At 39.7% G+C, this 22,193-nt stretch overlaps 1 long non-coding RNA gene across 1 annotated transcript in view; it reads right to left on the bottom strand.

Moving 5' to 3' along the window:
• LOC116665667 overlaps positions 1 to 11,850 on the bottom strand; it is a 39,102-nt gene extending 27,252 nt beyond the window's left edge. The window contains exon 1 of the long non-coding RNA XR_004322292.1: positions 11,794 to 11,850. This is a non-coding gene — a long non-coding RNA (uncharacterized LOC116665667). The remainder of the gene's footprint in view (positions 1 to 11,793) is intronic.
• Positions 11,851 to 22,193: the final 10,343 nt, after the last annotated feature.

Genomic DNA, 22,193 nt, shown 5'->3' on the forward strand with positions numbered 1-22,193 from the left:
CTATAAATATTGTGTTCACTACAAGCAAAGCTGATTTAGCTAGTATTGTCTGGTGGTGCAAAGAAGGATTAGAGATGAAGAATTATAAATATAGGAAACAGGATAAGGAATTGAGGGATTATATTCTAAAGCTGGTCTATGAGTGGAAGAAGGTCGTTGTTTCACGTGAGACTGAAAGGGAGATGTGGGTGGGGATACAGATGACTTTGCTGGTGAGGAAGTGGAAAATGTTGAGAGTTCTTACTTGATGGTTTCTATTTCCTCTGAAGTAGGAGGCAAGGTTATGGGGCTGAAAAAGAGAAGGGCAGGAGTAGGCTGCAGTGGTTTCATGTCCTTCAGACTCAGGGCACATGTGTTCTACAATATATGAGCACCTGCCCTGCCTCTCCCAGGTTGAAGGTCTGCAGGATGGTGCAGTGGTTAAGGTAAGGAGAGAGGGAGCTGTGGGTCTTCATAAAAGAAGGTTGAAATGTTAAATCAAGAATGGAGGTGAAAGGCTGTGAACCAGGAGGAACTGGGAGAAAAGAAGAGGTCCAATGGCTGTTTTAACATCTTGATCAAGATGGAAGAGTGATCCTGGAGAGAAACTCCTTTCTTCTTTCCAAGCACAGATAAAAACATGTTGAGCCAAAATCTAGACAGTGATCACACAGGCGGATGGGGTAAGTGGTGAGTCAGGAAGGAAGTTACATTGTTCTAAGTGTCTTGTCCAGGAGGAGGCTGGAGATCTGGATTAACTACTGACTTTGTTAGGAAAATATAAAATTAAGTTTCTTAAAACCACAAAACAATTAGAAAGTGTAATCTCCAGACTTGTTGAAGAAAAAGAAAAGGAATTAGGAAAGCCTGACAATCCAAAAGAAGAAAAAAATGAAAACAGTTTTTTTTTTCACAAATTAGAAGCTATAAAATATCAGAGGTAAGTTATAAACTCCTAACCACAGTAAAAAATAAATATTTTAATACACCTATTAAAAGACAGGACTCTTAGTTTTAAAAAAAAAAAATCCAGTTACCCATACTGCTTACAGGTTACATACCTCAAACAAAACAACATAGAAAGATTACAAATAAAGGGATGGGAAAAAGATGTATCAGGGAATGTGTACCCAAAAGAAAGCTGGCTTAGCAATACTAATAGCAGATAAAGTAGACGTTAAACTTAAAAGTATTTTTGGGAACAAAGATTTCACAGATTATGAAACTATTCACCAAAACCATACATTTGTACGTCCTTCATACACAGTTTTTGTGGAAGATACTGAAAATTGGCTCATTCAATACTATTTTAAACCTCTGTTTATTGTGGTAAAGACTACATTTTCCAGTTTCCCTTGCAACAAGATCAGGCTTCTGCCAAGCAGAGATTTGGAGGGTACAGAAAATATTGTGAAGTGACGGCCACAATGTCCTGCAAGATGCTTGGTTCTTCAGCGACAGTTCTCAAGGTTCCAAGAGTTCTCAAATCCTGGTTCTAGCATTGGAGGAGCCAAGTGGCAGGCAGTGGTTGGCTGTGGGGTTTCTATGAGGTGTTGGATATTTTTCCTGGCTGTGCTGCTCACAGGCCAACACTCAAGCTTGGCTTCCTAGCCTCCCTGAAATTCTGTCAGCTACCTTGTTCCCTGTAATAAATCCCTTTCTGCTTAAACTCGCTGGAGTGTATTCCAATTTGATGTGATATATGCTCTGCTAGAAGTAAGCCCCAAGCACTGACAGTGCTTATGAGATTCTAACTCTGACTGGGGCAAGTGTGGAATCCTTGTAGACTTCCTAGAGCAGGTGACAGCTGGAATGATCCGAAACATGAGTTGGAATTAGCCAGGTCTCCGGAGACAGGAGGGATAGGAGAGCTTACATGGAGAAGGAACAGCATGTGCAAAGGTGGAGCCCAGGAGATGCAGAGCCAGGTCAATTAGGTCAATGTCCCTGATTCAGGATGAGGAGTATGGACTGATGAAAAAGGAGACTGCAGCCAGGTCAGGGGGAAGTCACAAATGACCTTACATGCCAATTTGAAGGCTGCAACTGTTATTTTTCTGTCTATTCGGCACCTTGGCTGCTTCTCCTTCAATCTTCCCCTCCTTACTCCCAACCCCAATACACACTCATTTCCTTTGAGGAGCGATTTCCTCTCCATTCAAATCAAGTGATTTGGATGAGCTGCCAGTCTCACTAGCCCTTCTCCCAGATGACAAGGAGAGTCTTGTTCATTCCAGGTCTGACCATGAAGGTAGCCATTCCTATGCTCATGGTAGTTGGTCTAAGGTGAGCCTGTGAGTCAACCCATACCTGCCAGAGTCCTTCCCAGGGATTTTCAAAATTTAGAACTGGCTCACAGAGTTGTAGATTCTGGGAGTCATTATAAGGTCAACTGTATTATATAAAATGCTTATGCAGATAAAGTGAAATCAGCAGAAATATAGTTTCTGAGCACCCAGCCCAGGGCAAATCTGTGCTGGATAGTTTGCAAACATTCAGTTAAGGGGGACACCCGCAGCTAGTCCAGGAAGAACCTGGGTCAGAGGTGTGGAAGTTCTTGCTCAGTCACCCATTGAACAGGCCACGTGCTGACTTTGTCTATCAGTCATCTGTTCTCTTCCAGCCCCACCCAGCCAGGTTCATTAAGACACCAGGATGTCCTTCATGGCCCTGTATCCACGGGAGCCTGGCCCCTGCCCCAGATCCAGAAGAGAGGACATGAATAGTGTCAGTTATTGAAGGTGTGGTCCCATTCCTCTTGCCAAGTGATCAGGATTAGGAATCAACAAGTGTCAAATTCTGGCTACTGAGATGAGAGGGAGAAATCATCTAGGGGAGTTTTGGGAAACAATTTTTCACTTTTATAAACAGATAATGCCTTCTTTGCCTTTTTCGTGCTACCATTTCATATTCCTACCAGGATTATATGAGATTGGTCAGTTGTTCCACATCTTCACTGGCCCTTGATATTGACAGTTTTTTGCTTGTGTCTTGTTGTTTATTTCGTACTTCAGCAGTTCTAAAAGATGTGTGGTGGTATTTCACTGTGATTTGAATTTGCATTTCTCTGAGTAATGCAAAAACAAACAAACAATACCTAATGCAATAAATATCTTAAAGAAATTAGCAGTTTGTGAATTTGAGTGTATTTTTTAACTTATTAATTTTCCACTATTTTTTTAGATTATAAAATTCTTTTCCAACAAGAAATCAGAAGAAAATTCAGCTACGTTTTTAGGGTTGTATGTGGATGTGACACATGAAATGCTGCAGACTTCTTGTGATCATTAAAGGTGGGCAGAGCCAAGTCTTTGCAGAGAAAAGGTAAGAATCCTGATCATATTACCCACCCTGGACAGGCTTTATTTGGGGGTCCATTGTATGGGTGATAGTACATTTCCTTCTCATTTAGTTCCGTGGAGCCTGGGTCTTCCATTGCTTACCACCAAAGGCCTTGTAACAGCACATGAGTGGAAGATACTGAGATTTAAACCCATACACTCAACTCTAAATGAGAATATAACCTATGAGCACACACAGAAAAAAGCCCTAAGGCAAAGGAAAGTAAATTAAACAAGATTGAGACTCCATTTTTAGAAACTTTTACATGATTAAAAAAAATGTTGAACAAGTTTATACTGTGTAGCACAAGGAACCATATTGAATATCTTGTAGTAACCTACGGTGAAGAAGAATGTGAGAATGAATGTATGTACATTCCTATGTGACTGAAGTATTGTGCTGTACACCAGAAATTGACACAACATTGTAAACTGACTGTACTTCAATAAAAATATATTTAAAAAAATTTTAAGTATTGTCATACTTTGCTGGTGTTTAAGAATGTAAACTATGACAGCTCTTTAAAAAGACAACAGCAGCGCTCATTTATTGAGTGCTTACTACACGACAGATATGCAAGGCAGCAAACTTGATTTAACCCTTAAAACAAGCCAATAAAATAGATATTGTTATCTTTGGTTTAAAGATAAGATTTACAGAGACCCACTGACCTTGCTGAGGTTTCACAGGCACAAAGGGTGGCTCCCTGAGGGCTTGGGCTGGTGGCACCCTTACCATTGGTGAGGGTCTCACTCACTCAGGGTCTCACTCCAGCCCATGGAGCCAAGATTCAACCCAGATCTGACTCTAAAGCCTGTACTTACAGTAACAATGACTGGGACACAACTGAGAAAGCAATTTAGCAAACTGAATCAATAGCCTCAAAAACATTTATATTTCTTCATTTGTTAAATTAAATATTGTGAAAAATTGTAAAAGCGCTAAGAATAAATGTGTTAGAGGCAGAGTTTTTATCATAATAAAAGATTAGAAGATAATACAAGTGTTTAACAACAGGGGCCCCGTTAGTAAAATTATGTAATGCAACTACTACAAATAATCTTTATGAGGACATTAAAGTGGGAAACTAATTGTATTATAGCAAGTGGAGGAAAAAAAACACATGAAAGTGTTTATAAAAATTATTCAGAACTGTCAAAAAGACAATTTTAAATGTGCAGAAAGCAGATGGAAAAGAAACACACTTAGAAATGGTAACAGAGACTAGATCCTGGTATAATGGGTGATTTTCTCCAATTTATTTTCTGTAGTAGGGATTTTCTCTAATGAGTATTACTTTTAGAGCAGAAATAATCCTAGTAATCTTTATTTTTAAAAAGGCAGAAGGCTCTTGGAAAAAGTCTTTATTTAGATAGTAAAAACTACGGAGGGGTGGAGAGATTGCACATGAAGACATGCTAATTGTGGTTCTTCAGTCCTCAAAGGAAAGGCGGGGAGGAAACACCGAAAGCTGTCCTCACTCACAGTTTTGCAGAATGACCTGATGTCAAATATTTTGCCCCACTGTCATGAGAGTCAATATTTGGTTCAGGAAACGTGGCCATGGGAGACATATTCAAAACTTATACATTTATAAAGTATCCAGGTAGGTTATATATATTTCTGGATCACTAATCCTAGAAATATCCAGGGAGGTGCACAACTCTGAAGTTTGACTAGCAAACAGAAATACTATCATGGAGTAAATCTACAATGCTCATTATCGTAATTCATTAACAGTCACTCCCTCTTTTTGGAAACACTCTCTTTTCGGTGTTTGTATCACCCAGTGACCTCTCCTGGTTTTCCTCCTGTCATCTCTGGCTGGCTCTTCTGTCTCCCGTGATGCTCTCCACGTTGCACTTCTCCAAAATATACATGCTCCCCTTGCCTGTCCCAGGCCCTCTGCACCTCTCTCTACACCCTCACCTGGATACCCCCATCCACTCGATCAGCTCCTGCTGTCCTCTGAATAGCAGCTATCCTCCAACTGCTCCAAAAAGCTAGTAGTAATCACTTAGAAATAGGTTCAATATAAATGTTTTCATTAGCCTTTATTTTTTTAACAGCAGATGACTCTCAGAAGTGCTTTTCAAGGAACAGTGTATAAAATGGTGTGTTATCTTTTGATTACATTTTCTACCAATCTGACTGACCACTGTTGTTTCAGAGTTTGGGTGACTAGATTGTCTCTTGCTTTCAGTGCACTGCCTCTGAAGTTACTTCACCATGGTTTTAACAATTGGCAAGTCAACAGAGTACTTACAAAAATTTTATTTGAAAAAGCCACATGTCGAAGTAGGAACGCAGGGGGTACAGCCACCCTGTGGCATACCTGCTAGCCGTGCCTGGTGAGGTACCAGCATGACACCTACTAAGTAGAATGTTCCTGGAATGAATCGGTGTATACGTGGAAAACATAACCCCCAAACTGTTCTTCCTAAGCAAATTCCACCTTTCTTTGTAAATAGTTTATATCGTGTTCCATTCTCATTCCTTTGCATTGTCTGAGAATCAAGGCATTTGTGTTTTCATCCCACCGTAAGATTTATTATATAGCACATCAGCCACTTCCCCTTTCCCCTTCCCTCCCTCAGAGGTCTGTCAGCTCTTTAAGGCAATTCTTTCTCAGCAGCACTGTCCTCCACACTCTGCCCATATTGAGGCTGTTCAGTTGGCAGCCAATCATTGCAGCTCAACAGATATTTTTGGGTGCCAAAATACAAGGAGCTGCCCTAGGCACTGTGGAGTGCAAGCTAAATGGAATAAGAATCTTCACAAGTAAAGCAGTTCCGTCCCCTTCCTCTAGCTTTCAGGATGGATCTGAGCTGTCAGCCACTATTCCCAAATACAATGGCTTTGTGGCTGAAGCTCAGGGTCAAAACCAATCAGGGGCTGGTGCTATTTATTTTCTTCTTTATCATAACCTTTATTGCAAACTTTCACTTAGTCCAAACTTTGGTGTAAAAAACCCTGAATTCCGAATGAGACATTCCAAAGGCTCCCCAGCCATTCCAACTTAATGTTTTAAATATTTTTCTTTCTTAGATCAAATACTCCCTCCACTCTCTTTTCCCATCCAGCAGCATTGTCAGGCAGTAACACGACTTAAATCCATATAAACCATTACCTTCACTAGACAATCGGCTTTCTGTGGAACTAAGTGAAGGAGACTGAGATATCCCCAAGATCATAACCAACCCATTGTTGTTTTGGCTTTCCCAGCAACTTATAGAGTTGGATGATAACTGTTATTTTTATTCTTCACTATTATCAAATACTGACACTGATTTTAGCCTTTAGACCAATTTTTTTTCCTCCAAGTTGCAAACAAAGGAGAGCAGACATTACTCTGCATTCATTAAACAGAGCCTTGCATTTTCCTCCACGAATTTCATACTTAGTGCTGTGTGAAAGTCCCTTATAAATAGTAAATGCACAGAGCCCGTGCCTTCCATTCGAGAGTGCAGAGGTTTGTGGGGAGCAAGGCGGCCTGATCAGAACTGGGGACCCCCCACCCCCATCACAGCAGCGCCATCTGCAGCTTGTGGCTGGACCGCCTCCAAGTACTCACTGCCTCCTTTAGAACTTTTATGGGCCTGCTTTTTGAAAGCATACTCATTCCATATGCAAAGGCTTGGATACATATGCACACCCACAGCCTGTATGCATGCAAAATGTGCAGATGGGCGAAGGAAAATGAAGCCAGAGGTTTGGCGCTAAGACAAATGATTAACCCTGGGAATTCCTAAAAGCCACATAGGAGTCCTGTGGAAAAACAGCGTCTCTTAGAACTGGTAATTGGAACTTAGTTTAGATTTCAGAAACTGTAGTTTCATAAACAGTGTAAAAAAACAGATTTTAGAATTTGACTTTTTTTCTTTTCTTTTCTTCTTTTTTTTTTTTTGCATTGCTCTTTGAAAACAAACATCTAGAAGGTTGAAAAATTTCAGCCAGCAGCACCATCACCAAATTTGATCTTTTCTCCACAGCTCCTAGCACACATGAATCACGTCATCCTTAGCTGATATGGTGCAAGAGAACCGAATAGGCTTCCTTAAATTAACTAACAGCTGCATTGTTCTTTTTAGGAAGGGAAAGTGGGTAGAATTGTGACATAAGCACTATACAATAATTTATAATACATTTTCTAATATCTAATATGCCCATTGTATCTATAAATACATAACAGATCTTGCAACAGGTATACCAAGCCTTTTTATTAAAATTATTTATTTCAGTTTATAAAATTTATTTATTTATTTTAGTTTATAAAATTAAAATGCTTAGATTTTCAGACCATAATTAGATCTAAGGGCTTCCAGAATTATAGTCAGCATTTCTTTTTTTTCTCTTCCCTTCCTTTCTTTTTTTTTTATTGAACTGTTGTTGATTTACAATGTTAGTTTCAGGTGTACAGTAAAGCAATTCCGTTATACATATACATACATATATATTTTTCAGATTCTTCTCCATTATAATTATGAGAAATTGAATATAGTTCTCTGTGCTATACAGTAGGTTCTTGTTGTTTATCTATTTTATATATAGTAATGTGTATCTGTTTATCCCAAACTCCTAATTTATCTCTCTTCCGCCCTTTCCCTTTTGGTAACCATAGTTTGTTTTCTATGTCTGTGAGTCTATTTTTGGTTTGTAAATAAAATTTATATCATTTTTTTAAATTCCATATATAAGTGATATCATACAATACTTGTCTTTATCAACTTATTTCACTTAATATGATAATCTCTAGGTCCATCCATGTTGCTGCAAATGGCATTATTTCATTCTTTTTTATGCCTGAGTAGTATTCCATTGTTTAAATATACCACAACTTCTTTATCCAATCATCTGTTGATGGACATTTAGGTTGTTTCCATGTCTTGGCTATTGTAAATAGTGCTGCTATGAACATTGGGGTACTTGTATCTTTTTGAATTAGTTTTCATCTTGTCTAGAATATATGCCTAGGAATGTATATGTAGACTCTAAATAGTATTACAAAAAAAATGTATATGCAAAGCAGAAACAGACTCACATAGAAAACAAACTCATAGTTACCAAAGGGCAAAGGGCAAGGGGAAGGGATAAATGAGGAGAATGGGATTAACAGATACAAACTACTGTACATGAAATAGATAAGCAATAAGGATTTACTGTGTAGCACAAGGAACTATATTCAGTATCTTGTGATAACCTCTAATGAAAAATAATCTGAAACAAATATATATATAACTGAATCACTTTGCTGTACACCTGAAACACATTATTGTAAATCAATTAGACTTCAATGAAAGAAAAAAAAGGAAGGGCTGGTCAACAGGTTAATACTAATGAATCGGAGCACAAGATTTAGCGATGAGAAGTTCTTCAGTGACCTTGATGCCCCGTAGGGTGAAGCGGGTGTGGAGGGCACAGGAGCCAGATAAATGTAGGCATGAATGAGGGGTCAGGGAAAGGAGGCAGAAGTGGGGTTGGACAGTGAGTGAGGACAGATGGGGGTAGCTGGAGGGATAGGTAGGTTGGGTCAGTGTTTCTGACTCCTGGCTGCACGTTAGAATCACCTGGGGAGCTTTAAAAACAAATTCTGACACCTGGGCCCCACCCCTCCCAATTCTGACTTAACTGTTATGAGGTGCAGCCTGGATACCAAAAATTTTTTGAGGCTCCCCAGGTAATTATAATGAGTAGCCAGCACTAAGAAAACTTGGAAAAATTATTTCCTTTAAAGATGGGAGTAAGTTCAGCGTGTGTTAATGAGGAAGAATGGAGCCTGAGAGAAGGAGCAGCTGAAGATACCTGGAGGTAGAAGTGATGGCAACTGATGTGGGGGTTCCTGGGAGGGAGGTGGAGATGGAGTCAGCAAGGTAGGGGGTGTGACTTAGAAATAGACAGACGCGCTTCTTTTACTAGGGCAGGAGAAAGGGAGAGACAGAGAAACGTGGGTGGAGTCAGGGTTGAGGTTTTTGCTGGCAGGATGGCAAGGAGGCGACCTTCTAACGAAGCCTGTGCTCTCCGTGAATCAGTAAAAGGGGAAAGCGGAGGGTGGTGGGGGGGGGGAGGGGGACGAGATTAGCCTTTGGAGGAGAATGGAGAGGACTCAGCAATGCTGAGTGCCTGGTTTAGGTTAGAGACCCTGAACTTGAAGCGTCAGCAGTATGTGAAGCTGATGGTTTTCAGCAGAACATTAAGAAATGTGAAAACAGTACTTCCACAAGCATGAGGTTTACATTCTTCATACCACGTTGTTAGGAGGATTCAAAGTTAAACAGCTTTGACCATAGGAAGGACTGGGTGTAGGGCAGGAGGATGGTTGCAAGTTAACCAGTGAACTCCCTTGTCAATAATAGTTACATTCTCTGAACCCAAAACAAATGAACAAACAAAACCTTATGTTGATATAAAAACAGTAATAAAGGGATCAACAGCATTCTACATATATTAAATGAGTAAAAAGTAAATCCTCTATATTTTTACCACTGTTCGCTTCTTAAATCATTAGTGTCTTCCTACCAAACATTTGCAGTGAGTCGTTTACAAATCTGTTCCACAAATCTCCCCAATTCCTGTATTCAGTCTAATCCAATATTCACTGCCCTTCCAGGTTTATGAGTGATGCCATATTTGTGGAGAAGCAATCTGAACATTTTGAAGTTGTGGGGGGAAAAAGTAAGTCTTAGTGAATTCATGAATACTTGAATTTTCTGTCAGACCACTCCAGGTTGGTGAGTAGGGTAAACAAGTGTCCAGTTTTGCAAGGAACTGAGGGGTTTCCCTGGGATGCAAGACTGTCAGTGCAAAACCTGGAGAGTCCCAGGCAAACCTAGAGAGTTGGTCATTGGAAAACTCTCTCCCTGACAACCATCCCTCACTTGTTTGTGGGTGACAAGTGCTTGCTCTCCTGAAAAACTAGTAGAGAAAAGGTCTGTGTGTCAGTTTCATGCAGGAAGCAACGTGGTGAGAGAAGATACTAAGAATTTTGTGAAGACCACAGACTCTTCAATTCCCTTCCTTCTGCTCCGTCTGGCTTCTCACTGCGGTGCAGTGGAGGGCCCATGCATGGTCAACTTCTAAAGCCCCCTGACTGCTTTTCTTTGCTACCACTGTCCGTTTCATGAGGTTGTTCTGGCCTATCTTGGCTCAGAGACACCTTTTTCTGTCTTGTGGCTAGTGTCCTAAGAACGCTTCCTCCCTTCCCAAACCACAGTTTTTTTCTCCTTTCATCCTCAGATAAGATAAACTAAGCCAAATACATACCTTAATTATCAGACTGAAGCACTTCTTGATTAAAGAATTTTAAACATCTCAATACAAAAAGGCTGCTTTGCTCTTTAGAAAGGGAGGATACTGCCTGACCTCTTCTACCCTTGGACAATAGAAGCCAGGTCTTTATCAGGAAGAAACGGCTTTCTTCTTCATTCCAGGATGTGCTTTGCTTAGAGCCAATTTGAAAACGATCAACAGATGAAAAGTCACATTTTTAAGGGAGAACAGAAAAGCAGTTTGTATAACAGACTGAAGAAATTAGGTTTTTTTCTATTAAATCCTCAGTCCGTGTTTGTTGATTTGATGAATAAATGAAGACAAAGCAGATTTCTTTAATAATAGGTTTCTATTAAAATAAAATATATAAAATTAAAATTAAAAAAAGGTTTCTCCTTGCCTTCACTATACTTTAGTAAGGTATGTATATTGCAACACAAGGTGTCGAGCTCTGGATCCAGGTTATGGAGGACACAGGACGAGTAAGACCCTTGTGTTCATAATAAGCTGTGATCAGTCAGGAGAATGTGGTAAGGTGAGGAAAGAAAATTATGCAGCAGAGAAGACCAGAAGAACTTACATCCGAATACGTTTTCTACAACCATATGGTGAGTCAATCCAATCGTAAGACAGGAAGGTAGCAAACATTTGGGTGGAAGATCAGAAAGGAAAAAAGTGGAGTGAATAGATTCCACAGATCCTGTATAAAACAGTGAGAGCCTCTACAGAGGACATGGTGGTTCATATTATGGCTGCTTTTTTAAAGTTTTTTTTCCAGGTTTCTTGTATCTGTACAGAGTCACATTTAAAAGAGACATGAATCTGTCTCTAGATAAACAACAAGTTTATATTGTATAGCAGAGGGAACTATATTCAATATCTTGTAGTAACTTATGGTGAAAGAGAATATGAAAAAGAATGTATGCTCCTATATGACAGAAGCATTGTGCTGTACACCAGAAATTGATACAACATCGTAAACTGACTATACATCAATTTAAATACACACACACACACAAAAAGAGACATGAGTCTGTCTCTGGCAGCCTTAAAGATTAATGCATTATCTTTGCTGTGGGTGTTTTTCATACACCAGACCAAATACACGGCACCTTACAGACAGAATCCCAGAAATCCTCCTTGGCCATAGCTCTTTCTCCCAAAGATTTGTACTCGTGGCAGCCCCTATAAATGACTGCTACTCACTGCGGTCCGTGCAGCTGTCACCTCCACCTGCCCTTCCCCGCCATGTTACTCTCCCAGCTGCGAGCGGCCACCAGGACTCCCGCCCTAACTTCCCGCTCTGCCCGGCTGCTCTAGGATGCTGGAGGACTATCCTCATCGCCTGCTCCCCGGGCCTCCGCACTTCCCCCGGAACAGAGTTCAAAGAAGCCTCTAGGAAATACGGTTCCCTTCCTGTCCTGTTTTGCGGGGAAAAAACTCTTGTGTGGCACGTTTCTGGCAAGTAAGATTCTCCGCTTTGTTCTACCTGCTTTCTTGGGTGGAGAGAATTGTCTCCGGGACAGCCTAGGTGGCAGGGAGCAGGGGTGGCAAAGGTCCAAGCGGAGGTGAAGTGGAGGTAAGGGGTAAAGCCGGGCTTCTTTTCCTGGGGGTCGGCCAACTGGGGACAGTTGTGCACATTAACACCAATGAAACCCCAAATGCATCTATGTTAAGGTTTGCTCTTGTGGAGTGGGAACCTAAACAAATCTTGTCTTTTTGTCCATGAGACCAGATTTACAGCCAGTTAGTTCTTTTTGGCTTCCCACCAGCCCTGTTCTGATTGTTGTGGGCCATGTGGAACGGCCTCAATTCCCCTGACCTTCAGCCTGGATAGAGCTGACTCTAGGTCAGTCTGTGTGACTGTACTCATAAAGGTGTTCACATACTTCAGCCAAGTATCTCCACTTCTAGGGCTCTATGCCAAAGAAATCAACAGTGAGGAAGACAAATATTTATACCAAATATAGGTTTACCTATTATAGTGAAAAAATGGGTATGACCTAAATGTCCACAAATCAAGAAATGGTAACATTTTTTGATAACTTATATGATGAAATATTGTATATCTCTCAGAATTCTGATATCAAAGAATATTTAACAACATAAAAAGTTTCTAATTTTAACTAAAATTATGAATGAAAATTCTACTTGAAGCATGAGATCCATTTTGTGTGTATGTATATATATATATATGTTTGTATATACACGTGTGTATACACACAACACACACAACACAATTAGGTTGCCCCTGGGTACTAAAAATACATATATTTATTTATCTTCCTGCATTTTATCATGAACATGTTTATTTTATAATCATTGGTGAATACATACTTTTGTAAAGTAAATGAAAAAAGAAAGTAGTTCTTAGCAGAGTGATGAAAAAGGAAGCTGGAACAATCTAAATGGTTAACAATATTACATAAAGGGAGGTGCATATGTGTGTGTCCCACTGCCACTCAGGGCCACACCTCCTGGCTCCTGGATGTGGAGGAAGTCATTCCCTGCCTGCTCCTCTCTGTCTTCTCATGAGCCTGCTGCCTGTGACGAGGTGACCACTGACCTCTTACCTGCTTGGACATACTCTGCTGCCATTTCTTTCTTGTTTCAAGAACTCCTTTCCTCCTGCCATGCCAGAACTGGCCCTCCTGTATACAACTAGGTGTGGCTCCTAGATACCAGCATCGCCAGATGCCTGACCCAGTGATTCCTTCAGCTTTGGTGACCATGATTCCCCTTTTCTTCAGAAGCCATCAGGAAAACTGCTGTCTCCTCCTCTGGGATCCAGAGCTGTAAAGATGTAAGCCAGGGAGGCATCTGACCAGCTTTCTTTCAGGAAAGTATCCCTGTTGTCCTATGGACAGAATGATACCAACACAGATGAACAGGGATGAGAGATGACAAATAAGTTCTAAAGACATTGTCTGAGACTCTGGATTCAGCAGAGACATAACTTTTTATTTTCCTCAGTTAATAAACTTCTCCCATTCCTTTCTCTCTTCCTCTTTCCATCTTATCTCTATTTTTTATTTATTCACTTTTTTGTTATTGATTTTTCCTAAGCTTGTTTAAGAAAGGGCTCTGTCACTTACAACCGAAGGAGTTCTGACACAAACATTTACCTTCCCTTGGATTTGGCAACCTGATCTTTGCAAGCAATCACTTGGCTTTTGCACGCCAAGCAAGTCTGGAATCTTTCTGGAGAAACTCTTGATTTAGAGGGCATGGATTTAGTCCTTTTCCCTCTGTTTCTGGACATTTTTTGTCCTTATTGGCCAGAAAGTTCTTTCCTCCCTACCATGGAGAGAGTGAGTTCAGACATACATCATTTATTATTTATAGGCACTAAAATTTTTGAGAGCATTTTTAATGACATGGGAAAATACTTGTAATATATGACCTCAATTATTTAAGTACATAATAATAGCGAGTCAGAGAAAACTACTAAAAGGAAATTTATCAAAATATTACCAGTGGTTCTATCTGAGCAATAAGATTATGGGTGATTTATATATCACATTTTCTAAGTTTATAAATGGATAGGCAATTATTTTGTGATTAGAAAATAATGAGTTTGTAAAATAAACACATAAATTGTGGTACATTCATCCAAAGGACAATTTTGTAGTCATTAAAAAGAATGTTTTCAAGATATTTCAGGGACTAAAAAATGCTCATAATAGAGCAATTGGAAAGGTAGACAAAACTATATATGTCACTGATCTCAATTCTGTTAATTATAGATATGCAAACTGATGCATAGGAAACAACTAGAGAAATTGCTTTAAAATATTAATAGATGTTATCTCTGAGCCATGAGATCAGGGTTCATTTTTGGTTTCTTCTTTAATGTGTGTTTGTGTTTGCCAACTTTCAGAATCAGAATTATTTTATAATCATAATAAAACAGTAAAATGTTGCTCCGGTGAAGAATAGGTTTGTGAAGTCCACTGGTCCTCACTCCCACCCCTTTGATGTGGGATACTCCATACCTTTCCTCCTTTTCTCCAGATCAGGGGCTGAAGTCCCCTCTGTCTGTGCTAAAGGAGGTAGTGTTGGGGGTCAATTTCTATTCTGGATGGAGACAGATCTTGTAATCTTTCACCAGGAAAGAATGTCTTCTTGCAGCCAAGTCTCCCCTGCTTTATCTTCCAATTTAGCTATACAACACACACACACACAGAGGCACGCATGCACGCTTGTATGTTTATAAATAATTAAAGCATAATTTCTCAGAAAAGGAGGTGCTAAAACATGTAGCAAAAGAAAAAGGAACATTTGCACAACATATTTTGAAGACAACCTAAATACTTTACATATATTTTGTCATTTAATCTTTTCAAAATCCCTCTGAGAAAAGTATCATCATTTCCCCCTGATTAATTAGCAAAACAGTCTTAAGAGAGATGCAATAAGTTCCCGAACTTCACACAACCAAGTAAGTGGTGGAAGTGGAATTTGACCCAAGGCAGTCTTATTCGAGCACCTGTGCTGTTAACCAATATGATAAACTGTGGCAGTGCACACCGTGATTTTCCGTTGAGAATCTGTGAAACCCTTGTAAAAGGCGGTCAGGGAAATGTTTCAGTTCCTTTTCTTTGTTAATGATCTGATTCGGCAGCATTTCTTGACATTCATCTGTATAAGAGTCATAACTGACGTACAACAAAATGAAGACTGCTTTGGATCAAGAATTTTAAAAATAATTGTAGAAAAGGCTCAACCACTTGTACCTGATCGGCTCTCAGACTTTTAATACACAGTGTTCAGCAGTTGTGCATGTAATTTTAGACACTTCTTCTCCTGCCAGCTAGGCATAGATCTGGGCAGGAAAAGATGAGGAAGGAGACTACCGTGCTTGCTGTAATGCCCTGGCTACTTTTTCTGGTTCCCTCACTTTGTTCTGTGTGGCTGTGGTATGAAGCAGTTTAAAGATTACCTCAGTTTTTGTTGGTTAAATAGCAACACTAAGTTTAAGACTCATCTGAAAAAGTGGTCTCCATTTTACCAAAATTATTGCCAGTGTGGTATGACTTTTTGAGGCCTCTGATTGGAGCCACCACGGTTTTTACCCTTTGACTCTTTCAAATCTGCTTGAGTGGGCAAAGTTACCCCACAGAGCAGGGCGGGGCGGTGGAGTCAAGGCAGTTGATTGGAGGGACTCGAAAAGAGAAACTTTCAAGAAGCTGAGGTGTTCAATGGTGCTACTAAATGCTAAAGACAGGGTAAATGGTTAAAAGCTGAGGGGAAAAGGTTGGCTTTGGCAATTTAGTAGGCTGGTACCGGAGCAGATTTAGGAGAGAGGCAGAAGTATAATTCAGTGTAGTTAGGAATGAGTGGGTCGTGAGGAACTGGGTGAGTCTGAGCAGACTTCTTTCTTTGGCAGGGAAGAGCAAGTGGGAAGTTTACACATGTGAAAGAGTTGAGAGAAAGAGTGTGCATGTGTGTGCACGGATGTACATGCATGTGCGTGGAGGAAGTGAGAAAGCTGAGCAGGATTATAAGTTGAGCAGGAAGAGACACATCAAGGCAAAAGAGGAAGAAGAACAACTACCATTATACAGAGCTTGCTTTGTTCCAGCCGCCGTGCCAGGGCTTCATAGTGTTTCATTTAATGCACAGAGTAACCGTGAGAAGAAAATGAGAATCAGAGAAGGTAGGTAATTTGTCTAAGATCACACAGCTATTATTTTGGCAGATTAAACAGACAGATCTTTCCTACTCTAGACACCTATAAGTTCTATGCATGGACGAAAAGGAAAAGCAGAAAGGATATTTAGTACAGAAAGGTCTTAGAGGAGGTGGCTGAAGTTGGAATTTAAAAAATATGGTTTAGTAAGACCGAGGGACATATTTTCCCCAGAGATAAAGAAAGAGGGAATCAAAAAATACTGTAAAAGGGATCAGAACTTAATTTTATTATATTTCTTGGATAAAAATAGCCCAGGTAGCTGGTGTAGGAGTCCTGCAAAGTTCCTAGGAGACCATCTATGATTCCATTGGGCCTACAGTGACAGAAGCATACCCTCCTTTTTTTAAATCCCCATATTGTGTCTGGTTTTGATCATCCCCAAAATGATCTCAAATTGTATACTGTGCCCTTACATGACTGGGTACTCATAGAGCTCTTTCTTTTACCTGAAATTCCCTTCCTCATCTATTTACCAGTGTGGAGATGGACACTACTAGTTAATTGGCAAACCAGGTGAAGTAAATACTGAGATTGAATGAATCCCATTCAAGAATTTGGTCTTATGATTTTTATCTACTTTATTGTTAGATTACATTGGCTGGGGAGTATGCAAAAGAAGAATTTTAAAATAAAGACTCCTAAAAGATGAGCAACAAATTACAACTGAGCTTTTCTATCATCTAAGCCCTTCCAGATGAAATTCATGACCTACTTTATCTTATATTCTGTTGCCATAGTGCTTGGGTTAAATGTGTAACTAAAGAAAATTGATTTCCAATGCAAATCTTAATTTTGATTGTGCCCTGCAGTGCTGTGTGGATGAGGAATGTGTGATAAGTCTCACATTTAGAAGGTTCCAGGGGGAGTTTTGAGTGTTAAGTATTACGGCCTTTATAAGTGGATATTAAGATAATATATTTTCTGTGGATGTGTATCATTTCTTAAAGAAGTAAGTGACTTTATAAATATCCTTAGGCACAAAAGAAACAGGATCTTCTCTCTGCCTCAGAAACAGTCTCTGATTTATATAGGTCAATCGGTATTTCCTAAAAAGGGAAAACAATATTTATCTTGGAAAATAGAAGCTCCAAGCTCAAAGACAAATGCCTGTCCCTCAAATGTTTTAATGCCTCATGGTTTCAAAATCAATTCCGCAGTAAAGTGCAAATTTAGAATTCTCAGGACCTTATCTATTATTATATATATATAAAATAACTCAGCTGGCAAACTTCTCCTGTCAATGGCAGAATATGTGTTTGGTGGGTGGGAGAAAGGGTCTGAAAAAGTCTAAGGACCAACATCCCCTCACATTCTCTACAAAAGGGCATGTTTCTTTCTGAATGGTAAGGCTTTATTCATTACACCCATGATATTGTGATTTTAATAAGAAATATATATCTATTCTTCGTCCATTGTTTCTGCACTTTGCTCATAAAACCCATGGGGTTTCCTAAGTGTTGAGAGCAAATAGGGTGCCTTTTGTTATGTTAATGACATTACTTTTGGAAAGCCCCTGTGTAACCTAAGGAAGGGGGCTGGTTGCCATAGGAACCAATCCTAAAGAGAGGGTTGGACCTTTCAGTCTTTCCCACCCCCGACCTCCTGGCAGGAGAGAAGCTGGAAGTTGAATCAATCACCAACGCTCAATGATTCAATCAAACGTGCCTATATAATGGGGCCTCCATAGAAACCCAAAAGGACAAGGTTTGCAAAGTTTCCAGATTGGTGAAACAGAATGCTTTCATGTGCCGGGACCTAGAGTCCTAGAGTTCATGGAGACCGAAGCTCCTGTGTTGGGAACTTTGACCTCTGTGTCTCTTCATCTCACTGTTCAATTCCTATTCTTTAATAAATTTGTAATAAATCGATAATTAATGAGTAAGCGGGTTTCCTGAGTTCCATGAGCAGCTCTAGCAAATTAATTGAACCCTAGGAGAGATGCATGGTAACCTTCAGTTTATAGCCAGTCAGCCAGAAGAACAGGTGACAACCTGGACTTGCAATTGGCATGTGAAGTGGGGGCAGTCTTGTGGGACTGAGCCCTTAACCTGTGGGATCTGCCCCTATCTCCATGCATATGGTGTTAGAATTGAGTTAAATTTGTGGGACATCTGGTCAGTGACTCAGGGAATTGAGTTAATTGCTCAGAGGTGTGGGAAAAAACACGCACATCATAACACCTTAATTTTTTCTTTATTGAATACATTTGTCTCCATAAATCTGGCAGTTTATGGTGCAGATTAAACCCCAAACATGTTGTGTTTGGCCTCCACCACATTTGTTATTGATTCTGTCTATCCATCTCAGTTTGAGTGCCTTTGGCAAGGTGAGCTTTTCAGTTTTATTGATCCCACCACTGTCTTAAGCACTATACCAGGCACAGTCTGCTCACTGCGGTTATAAAAGGAAAAAAAACCTATTTCCTCCTACTCTACTCCCACCATTTCTGACACCAGACGTATGGGGTTTTCTACACTAAGCTAGTCTCTAATTTTCGGTGTCTTACAATTTAACTCAATTCAGACACTAACTACTGGAGTTAGCGCAGACCTCAAAGGTTAAGGGCTTCATCCCACAAGACTGCCCCCTATTTCAGACGCCAATCTCAAGTCCCAGGTTGTCACCTGTGCTTCTGACCAACTGACTATAAATCAGGGGTTCCCACCATTCCCTCCTTGGGTTTGATCATTTGTGAGATTGGGCCAGAGAATTCAGGAGAGTGCTTTACTTATGATTACTGGTCTGTTACAAAGTTTACAACTCAGAAACAGCCAATGGAAGAGATGCATGGGGGCAAAGTATGTGGGAAGGTGCACAGAGCTACCAGGCACCCCACCCTCCCAGCCCCAGCCCAGAGGCCCTGAGAATCCCATTGTTTACAGGTTTTATGGGATTCCATTACACAAGTGTGACTGCTTAAATCACTGGCTACTGATGATTAAGTCAATTTCCAGCCAGTCACCTTTTCCCCCTCCCTAGAGTAGTGGCAGGTGGGGTAGGGTGGGGTGGGGCGGGGCTGGGCTGAAAGTTCCAACCCTCACATGGTTAATTCCTCTGGCAACCAGCCCCAATTCTCCAAGAGCTAGCGCGTTAGCATAAACAGCTATGGTTGAAATGGGCTAATTATGAAAAACCAGAGATGCTTAGTCTCACCCCTATTACTCAGGTAATTCCAAGGATTTTAGGAGGTCTTGTTAGGAAGTGGGGCAGAGACCAAATATACATTTCCTATTATGTCACAGGTAACTCGCCTGAATCTTGTATGCATTTGATCTTGTTACTTTTGCCTTAAACAGTTTAGGGGAGAGGTGATATCTAAATTGATAAATGATGCTGAGCAAAATTATTCATCTGTGTTTCCACTGGTTTGTAAAAATGTTTACATTATTTACTTTACTGTATTTCACGTGTTTTGTTTTCATTTTGGGGTGTTTTTGCTTTATTGCAGGTGATGGGGGTCTCTTTCAGGCTTACAGAGGGAAATGAGGAAGCCCTGAGGCCTTATGAGCATTTCTCTAATCACCCTTTCTCTAATTTATGGCTGCTGGTGAGTATGGTGTGTACTTTCCACCTCTTCTTAGTCTGCCCTATTTCTGTATACCTCTGTTAACTGTGTCTCTTTCTAGGATTTTATATTTAAACTCCTTGAGACAGAGAATCCACTACAGAAAGCCCAGGCTTGCTCACTGAGGTTTGCTTATGAGTAAGGTGCAGGATCCTACCTGTCCAAGGACGTGCTGGCCAGAGCTGCTGTTTAACATGATTCTGTGTGGCAACTGGCACACAAAAAAATACCCTTGGCTGCTTGCCCAAAATAGGGCTTTGGAGGGGAGGGGTGCAGCACTTAGAATCCAAGACACCACTGGTATAGGGGCGACCAAAACTTATTTGTAGTTAAGAGCATACATCCTGGAGTCGTACTGCCTGGGGTTCGTATTGTAGCTTGATTTGACCATTTACTACCTGTGGGATCTTAGGTGAGTTACTGTAATAATCTGTGCCTCAGTTTCATCTGACAAACAGGGATAATAACTATCTCACAGTGTTGCTGTAAGGATTAAACTAGATGATACATGTGAAGGGTCTAGCATAGAGCTGGACATAAAACAGAAAGACTCAATAAAGGTTGGTTATTATAATCCTAATTATTACAATTGTTATTTGGAAAATTCCAAAGGTATAGTACAGTGCTTTTCACATAGCTTTTAAATCAATATTTGCTGAATGAATACATGAACCAATGAATTAATCACACACGACTGCCTGAAGTATGTAGTTTGGCTGAGTAAATCGTCTCTCAGGTGGGACTTTAAAATACTTCACATAGAGTGTTTCACCTCTTATTTCAAAAAGTGTAAGTGTTTCACCTCTTCTTTCAAAAATTATTTCCATAATGAGACTTACATTTCAAATGGGCTTTTTAACAGAGAGCTTCCTCCCACCCCCAGCCCTGAGAGTAGTACCAGATGGTTCATTTGTTATTCTTCATAAGGTCCCAGTGTAAAGCTAGCAGTGGTTTTTGTTATTGGCTAGGTAACTTGCAGTGTCTGCTACAGCAGGCTATATTAATTTTTAACTTGCCAGATTTTCTTCCACAAAGCCAACAGCAGTGGATGAGAGAAATTTGTTATCTACAGCCAAAAATATTACTGCTTTAAGTTTTTCTCTTTCTCCTTTTTTCTTCTTCTTTTTTTTTTCATTCTGATAATGTGAAGTGATATAACGGAAATGTTACTCTTGAAATTCACAGATTAGAAACAGGCTGGTATGGAATCAAGTCCATTTATCTGGTTCCTCCATAGAGTTGAACTATACTGAAAGAGAAAAAATATATCGTAGATCTTTGGATACAACCTGTTGCCTACCCTTCCTTTTGTTTTTTTTAGCAGATTATTAGTTCTGCTTGTCCAATGTGCCATGACCATATATACCATATAAAGATGATCCTTAGATCTTGCTGTTCTTCAAAAGGAACTTGATTGCATTTGTATAAAAAGACACTGCTCCAGTACTTCAAGTGTGCTACCACCTTCATGATCCTCACTGTTACATCACTCTATCATAAGCACTATTGCTTATCATAGTTCTTTAACTTACCCCAAACATTATAAGTTCCTACTATTTTAGATTCCCTTCTATTTAAATTTATTATCTTTAGTTTTTATTCTTGGTTTACATAGTGTGTTAATTTTTATCTACTTAATGTTTCAAACTTTTATCTTTTTGTTTGAATCTTTTTCTCAGGTGTAATTCTTTTTCACTTCATCATTATTGTTTCTTATTTTCTTCCTCTTTTTTTTCTAGATATCTTGTTGATTTTTGTCCCTTTTGATCTTACAGTTCTCTGATTTTATCTTTTATTTTCTTTTTATATCCTTGGTTTATAAACAGCAAGCAAGAAATATACAGAGACAGATCCAAAAGGTTTTGCCGATGAAATGGTCACATATGGAGAGGGAAAGGAAGAAATTAGTGTTGAAATCTAACATTTTAGCCCTAGCAAATGGGTGAAAAAGGATATGAATTACTAAGGTAGGAAAAACAGGAGTATTTCATAAGAGAAATAAAAGTTTAAAAAACAAAGAGAGAGAGACATTAAATGCAGATTTTTAAAATACTTTTAGTTTTCTGAAAAATTCACTAGATGGTCTATTTTTTCACTCATTTGGCTGTGACTGGTGAAAACCTCTGGCTTTGGGGAATACTTGCTGTAGGTAATCAAAGGATTTATAATGCAGGAAAACTCATTGTGGTATCTATATAGAGAATAGGTTGAAAAAGCTTGAAGACAGAAAGCTCCATTAGAATGGAAGCTGTGGAGGTCGATTACAATTTGGATAAGGTGGGAAAGACAGATCTGTAAGTCTGTTGATAAGGAAGCTGGATGTTGAGGACCTTTCGTCTGATGTCA

Source organism: Camelus ferus, chromosome 1, assembly GCF_009834535.1.
Source record: "Camelus ferus isolate YT-003-E chromosome 1, BCGSAC_Cfer_1.0, whole genome shotgun sequence".
Classification (NCBI taxonomy): domain Eukaryota; kingdom Metazoa; phylum Chordata; class Mammalia; order Artiodactyla; family Camelidae; genus Camelus; species Camelus ferus.